We start from the raw sequence: 7,861 nt of genomic DNA, 5'->3' as shown, positions 1-7,861 counted from the left end.
TTCCCCGAGGAACACCTATCCTTTTCTAATGAAAGAAGCAGAAAAACACCACATTGCAAGACCTCTCTCAGGTGGAAAAAATAATAAAGATTCACAGAACACGCTGATGTATTCAGCTTTTTTTCACCAATTCTCATAGCATTCTCTCAATGGCACTCTTGGGTTATTATTTCCTTTTGGGAGTCAAAACTCAAGACTCAGGAGGCTTAGTTCCCAAGGACATGCAACTGCAGTAGTTCTGTGTTCTCACTGTGAAGCCCATCTTGTTATGCGCCCTGCCCCAGGTACCTGGGGATGAGTGGGGAGAGGTCGCAGAAGGAAATCAGAGGTTGTGAGCTCGCTCCCTCCCTGCCACGCACAGGGACACTACGGGACAGAGCAGAACTGCCCCTTTGGGTTTCTGAGTCCTTGAATCTTTATAGGAGTAGACTGCCTCATCTTCCCCCCTTGGAGCACTGACTAAGTTTGAATCACTGACGTTAGCAGCTCAAGGTGTAGCCCATTGATGTTAACAGCTCATTGATGGTAGCGGCTCAAGGTGTAGCCCATCACACCCTCAGGGCTCATTGAGGGCAAGTGGCAGGAAAGCAAAGGATACTGCTACCTCAGGAAAGGTGGCATTTGGGTGGCTGCTGTTTATATAACATCATGGGGGCTGGGGGGTGTGTGTCGGAGAGGGGGCTGTTTGCTAGGCCCTAGAATGATTTCTAAGTCCAGTTAAATGCTTGGCTGATAATGGAAAGGTCGGTGGTTTGAAACCTCTCGCTGTGGGAGAGAGATGTAGCAGTCTGCTTCCACCATACCTAGAACAAAGTAACCCCAAACCACTGTCCTTGAGGCCATTTCCGCCACCTGTGGGCTCATCAGGGTTTCTGAGATCGGAAATGTCTATGGAGCAGACAGCCTCATCTTTCTCCTCAGGAGGAGCTAGTGTGCTGGAACCACTATCCGTGTGCTTAGCAGCCCAGCACCTAACCCACAGCCCCACCAGGGGTCCTGAGAACAGCAGGTGGGCCAGAAATATTGGAAGGAATCCGTATCACTTGTTATTGGAAGCTTGGTCATTTTCTTGACTGGTCAGCAGGGGGCACTCCAGGATCAAGGATGTATCTGAGTTCCCCGCTCCTTGGCGCTTTCAAAGGAGAAAACGAAACGAAACCTTTATTCATTTGAGTGAATTAGGAAATGCTGAACTGCGTTTGAGAATGAGGGAGCAAGCATCACTTTCGAACGAAACTGTAGTCGTTCGCAACCAGAGCAGTTGTACTGTGGTACTTCACAGAGTCCAAAAAGCCCTGGGTCTCCATGGCCTTGTTCAGAGCTCAGGACCCTCGGAAGCAGACGGGGGTGGGGGTGGGGGTGGGGGCAGTACAACGCTGGGGGTCCCCGTGTGAGCCGGGTGGGCTTCAAATCCCTGTGCCATCTCTCATGGACTCTCAACTTGGGCACGTCATGTCAAATGAGGATAATCATAGTGACTGATTTCCTGGGCGTGGTGTGAAGTGGGAAAAGGGGACACACACGGAACACTTCTCAGACTGCTTGGCCCGAAATTTCTCAGGAGCACCCACCAGATGTGGGAGCTGATTTATTGCTGATAGGAAACATCACCAGTACCCGACACAGGAAAGTACGGAAACCCTCAAAGTCACACAGCCAGTAAAGACAAAGTGGGGACAGATGTCCCACCTCTGCCGCCAGCCACCACCACTGTTGGCACCGCTTCCGGCTGTTCCAACAATGTCCATCCTTCCGGCTGGAGTGCTAGAGAACGACAAAGAAGAAAAAAATCCCCTTTAGAAATCCTAGTGACTCTGTTAACTTGCCTAGTAGTTCATTTTTCTTGGAGAATTCAGTTCGCTTCCAGCAGGCCAGGCTATGCAGGCCTGAAGGCTGGCATCTGAGAGCTCAAAACCAGAAGGATTTACAATCCAGTGCAGTCTAAGCCCGGGGCCAGAAGCCCAAATACCAATGGGGCCAGCAGTTGTCAGAGGATGGGGTCAAGGGGGGTGGGGTGGGGGGAGATCCCACACTGTCTGAATCTGGAAGCGGGTATACAGGGAGAGTGTTCTCTGATTTTCAGATGATTTTAAAAAGAGGAGATGTTTTTAAAATGTAGAAGCATTCTAGATTTTTTTAAATGCATAGTATCCTAATTATAACAAATCTTCCTCACTCATTGGGGTGGGGTGGGGGAGTACAACATGTCTGTAGGCGGTAGAGGGTCGCCAGATGTCAGCATCCACTCTCGGGCAGTGGGGTTGGTTTTGGTTTGGTCGGCTGCCCATGAGCCACCACTGGATCCGCTGAAGTGGAGGTTCAGTGGGGCCGAGGGCAGTTAGGATGGTATGTTGGTGGTTCCATGGGCAGCAAGATGAACCCCCTTCCACTTGGAGATCCCCGTCTCAAGGCAGTGCCCTGGCTTGATCGACCGTTCTCCCCCCGTTGGCTGAGTGAAGGGGCAGAGCCGTTGCTCTTTCGGTGAAGAATCAATTCCTTGTCTAAGTAGCAGTGGAAGTTTCTGGAAAGAGCAGTGGAATGAGTGGTATCTGTCTGCAGTCTGTCTGAGATTTGCTTTTCCCAGCCTGTCCCTCTGGCAGAGCCAACACAGCTGGGTTCTACCCGTGTAAGACCCGCAGCAGTGATGGACAATGACCATTCTCCCTGTTGTCTAGGAGCTTGCTTATAGCAGGAGCTCCACTTCCTAAATGCCAGGCCCACCGCCTCCTTACTGGTCTATTGTGGGAAGCACCCTGCTCTTCCACTTTCTCCTCTGCTGGCTGGGTAAGGCCACCGATGGAGCGGCCTGCCACATCCATGTTTAGGAGGCAGAAGCAGCCGACAATCCCAGGTACAAGTCCTCTTGACTGTTACGTGAGACCTGCTATTTCCTTAAAGACAATGGAGTTCCCACGGAGTTGGCATAGCGGGTTTCCTGTTGGGTTGCTAATAGCGAGGTCAGAAGTTTGAAACCACCAGCCACCACTCCGTCGTCTCGGAAACCCACAAGAGCAGGTCTACCTTGTTCTATGGGGCTGCGATGAGTCACATTAGACTCAAAGGCAGTGAGTTTGCTGGTGGCGTTGCTTGTCGAATGTAACCTTGCCCTTTGCATTGCTCATCTGGTTCTAATTCAGACTCTCGCCTCTGCTCTGGTGGGGCTGTTACTGTGTGCTGCCGAATGGACTTCCGCACCAGGGAGCAGATCTGCCCTCGTGGCCCCTCAAGGGTTTCCTCTTTATGAGAGCCCTTCACCGGCTTTCCTCCTGCAGAGGCTGGGGGTGGGGTGCTCCAGACACGGAGGCTTGGTTAGCAGTGCAGCGTGGGAAACTATCGTTTGTAGAGCTCCTGTCTCTACTCCGAAACCCCAAACCCATGGCCATTGCATTGATTCGGCCTCGTCGTGGCCCCATCCGATAGGGCAGCAGCACCCCAGGGCTGTGCTCATCTGAGACAAACAGCCACATCTTTCCGCCACGGAGCAGCCAGTGTGAACTGCTAAGGAGTAGGTTAGCCTCTGAGACTTAACCTCTTGCCGTCGTGGCTCCTGTGGCTCCCGTGGCTCCCCTCCAGGGGCTAGGAGAGCCTCCACATGGGTTTTCCTTTCCTTCTCCGTGCTTCGGGTGGCCATGTGACACTGGCCAGTCCAAAAATTGGACGCAGTAGTCAGTGGGGTGGTGGTGATGGGGTGGGGGTGGGGGGCTTTGGGCAAGGATTCACCTCTCTAGATAAAAGGATCAAATGTAGGTAATCTCTTCTTTTTACCTTAAATGCCTGGCGTGGGGCAAGTCCCCCTATCACCCTAACACTGGAGCAGCAGGAAGGCCCCCAGGGCCTGGTTGCCACATAGGAATGCCATCCTGACTAGTTACCACACAAGCAAAGCCATCCCACCTCTGAACTCTGAATGTGAGAATCAGAAGGATGCTACTTTGAGGAAGCCGTTCTTGGTGGAGTTTTTGTTCCTGGAGCCCAGACACCAGGCCAGCGTGTGCGACAGGAAGCCGGAGGTCGGCGGTGTTGCCCGGCCTCCTGTGTCCGTCTGAGGCGAACCCTGACCCCGGGCTCTGCTCTCTGTGTCCACACAAACACCGACCGATTCCGTTTCCACAGCCTCTCGGATGTGCCTCCTCAAGGTTTTGTGGTATCAAAAATAAATGAATCAAAGAGTAAGCGCTAAAGGGAAGACGAGAAGCACGGGACAAGGACCTCAGAGAAGGAAGGAGGGAGACCGGAGAGAGGGGAGAAGGAAGAAAGACCAATGGCAGCGGGCCCGGAGGTGAGCGAAGAGGAGGTGCATGTGTAGAGCTGCCTGTTTCACACCCCTGGCCATCGTTTCTCTGCCCAGGATGCTTGCTTCTCAGGCGTGGCGCCCGCTTGTGTGAGCTCGCCAACTTCAGGGAGTGCCGTGCCTCAGTTTCCCCACCTCAAGCAACCCAGTGCCACGTTTCTGGGACCCTCCATTCTGCTTGGCTCCCTTCTTAGATGTGTGTCCTGAGCCCGTCTGGTAGTTCTTTCAGGTCCCCTTGAAATTCATGGACCACAAGCCCCTTGTCTTTACTGATCACTTCTTAGAACCCACCGGTGAGTCCAGGCTTGGTGCAGACCAGCATGAATAGGCAATTGCCACAGGGAGATAATACGGAAGAGAAATGGCTAAAAATATACAGTGAATCACAGAAAATTACATCTCTTAAAACCTACGGTGTATTCCCATTGCCATAGCAACCCCGGCTAGTAAAGACAGAACCGATTTATTGCCGGCTCCCCCCAGCACTCCGTTCTGCTGGAAGCCCCTCCGGGGGCCCGTGGGACCCAGAGAGAGGAGAGGACAGGGCCGGAGCTCGTGAGCGCAGGGGTTTCCCCCCTCCCTCCTTCCAGCGGTGTGTTTGTGAGGTCCTTTCATGCAAGCCAGATATCTCCCCCTCCTTCTTCGGGGGAAGGTGACAGTTGGTAACCTTTCCCAATGTCCTGCCTTCTGCTGACGTGAATGCCCAGGGCTGCGTGATTGTTGTTAGTTGCTGTAGAACCCATGTGGACTCATGACGACCCTGTGTGCACAGAGATCTGCTCCGCAGGGGTCTCAAAGCTGTGCCTGTCAGAAGCAGAGTGCCAGGTCGTCTCCTGACGCATCACTGGGTGGGTTGAAAGCAATTCCCTTTGGACGAGTAGTTGAATGCTTCACCATCTGTGCCCCCCTGGGATTCCACATCATTCAACTTTTCCCGCCTCCCCATCGATTTCAACTCTATGACCCTCTAGGGCAGAACCTCTGTGGGTTTCTGAGAGGAATTGTGGGAGTAGAAAGTCTCCTTGTTCTCCCTTGGTGGTTTCCAGCAGCTCACCTTGCAGTTAGCAATGTAATGCAGAGCCCCTGTGCCACCAGTGAGCCCAGAGGGGACACATAGAACTGGCCCTTCGAGTTTCCAAGGTTGTAAATCTTTGTGAGAACAGAAAGCCTCCTCTTTCTGCAGCAGAACTGCTGGTGGGTTTGAACTGCTGACCTTGTGTTAGCAGCCCAATGTATAACCCACTACATCAGCAGGGCTCTTTGATTATTCAACTGGAAGGCTACAATTCATAGGCATATAAAGTGTGTTTTGTCCTAATGTTAAAAATAAGATTCTGAAATATGGTAGTGGTAGCATATCCCCCTTTTGAACCTATCTACAGATCAAAGGAGCCCACTGGCCCTGTCTGGGACTCCCTGAGTTCTAGAACAAATAATGATAGTCGTGGTTTATAATCCACTGCACAAAACAAGAAAACACAAGCCCATGTAACAACATAAACAAATAAATGTATAATTGATAAATGGAGGAAACAGTAAAGCCTTTCCTTACAGTAAAATTCTAACTAATAAATGGACTAGTAAAGGAATGCTAGAATTAGAAAATAATGGTTTAAAAATTAAGTTATCAAAAAAACCTTTTAAAAATTAAGTTATCTTCCCCTCACCCTCAGCCTTGCAAAATACCTCTAAAGTGTCCATCCCTTGTCCCCATGGCTGTGATCCTATTTGGAGACAGCAGTTTTATTTTGCTATGCTAATGCGACAGTGCCCAGTTGGGTGGATTCTAAAACTAATCAAGGGACCTTGGTGGTATAGGGAGTTAGGTGCTGGACTGCTAACCACAAGGTCAGCAGTTCAGACCCACCAGCCACTGCCGGACAGAGAAATGAGGGTCCTTGCGCTCCTAAAGGTTTACAGTCTCAGAAACTCTGTTCTCTCAGGCCTATCGGGTCACGTTGAATCAGAATCGACTCAGTGGCAGCGAGCTTTGGAAACCTGCGTTTTTAAAAGACCAGAGCAGACCCAAGCCACTCCTGGGGAAAGACAGACACCACGTGAAGATGGTATATCAGCCGAGGAACGCCAAAGCACTAAGGAGCATCCGCAGTATTGGCAAGGAAGGAATCAACAAGGACAAGGCTCTTGCTTGGACGTTTAGCCTTTAGAACGCTGAGAAAATAATTTTCTCTTCTTTAAAGTCACCCCCTTATAGTATTTCTGCTACGGCAACCTTCGTCGTAAAAATAGCTGATTTAGACAAGACTCATCAATGCACGTGAAAGCCAGTGAGTAAAACTTTGAGGAACGGTATATTTATACCAAAGTATTCTCCTCACAAAATACATACTGATTTTAATGAGAGAAATCATGGAGAAATTTGACAGGCCCAGTGTGAACCCGATGAACTCCGTGACCAAAGTTAACATCTCAAAGGACAAATCGATATCATGCATTTCCTGATATGACGCACTGCAATATCATTCTGATATTGCTGCCCAAAATGTGTGACCTGGATATAATTTAAGAAAAACAAACAAAACAAAACCAACCATCAGACAAGCCCCAAGTGAGGGCTGTCAATGCAATAAACGCTTACAAGCCAACCACGCCATGAAAGACACGGGAAAACAGGTGCTGTTCTGAAAGAAGGAACGCAGGAGACATGACAAGGTATGATCTTGGATTGGATTCTGGATGCAACCTTTTTTTTTCCCTATGAAAATAATTAGGAATATCAGCAACCTTTGAAAAAGATATGTAGGTTAGATACTACTACTGGGTCAATATTAACTTCCTGCTTTTGACAACACACTGGGATCATGAAGCAGAGAGTCCATGTCCCAGGAAACACAGGAACAAAATATTTAGGGGCACAGGGACATGATACCTGCAACTTACTCTCCAGGTAGCTCCGAAAACCAGGTGTACTCATAGGAAATGATAAACACGCGAGGCGAAGCACACACAGGAATTCTTCGTCCTTTTCTCTAAGTCTCAAATGATCTCAAAGTCAAAGTGTTTTTTTTTAAATATTCCCATCTTCAGACTCCAAGTTCTACACGGTGGGTTTTCTTCCACTGCTTTCTGTCCCTCACTCGGATGCTATGGCTTAGTGTGTGCATTAGAGTCACCGCGGGCTCTTCAGGAAGCAGGAGAAGGCCACTCTAATGCCCAAGTGCGAGGAGTGTATGTGTGGAAATGGGGCCCAGTGGGGAAGGCGCCACAAAAGGCCAAACATCACACCTGTGTGACAATGTCCAAATCAGGCCAGCGAAGGCATCAGAGGCCCCTGGTTGACTCCGTTCAGGTTTCTGAGGGAAGAGAAGGGGTGGCCCCCACCGGACAGTGTACAGATCGGAGTTCTGTGATGGTCTATTGGGTGGGAGCAAGCCAGCAATGAGCTCTCTCTCCCTCCCTCCCCTCCCCCTTTCTTCTCTCTTCTTCCCTAGAATCTCTCCAAACACTGGGACCTGGTGAAGGGGCCATTTCCATTAAGGACAGACCATCTCTCCTCAGAAGGACCCTCCCCTCCTCCCACCCCACCCCCTAAGGCCACAGAATAAAGTT

This window comes from Echinops telfairi, unplaced genomic scaffold (assembly GCF_000313985.2).
Source record: "Echinops telfairi isolate 266 unplaced genomic scaffold, ASM31398v2 ScPeMD7_18;HRSCAF=68, whole genome shotgun sequence".
In the NCBI taxonomy this organism is placed as follows: domain Eukaryota; kingdom Metazoa; phylum Chordata; class Mammalia; order Afrosoricida; family Tenrecidae; genus Echinops; species Echinops telfairi.
The sequence above is the reverse complement of the archived record's forward strand: the minus strand, read 5'-3'. Positions refer to the sequence as shown.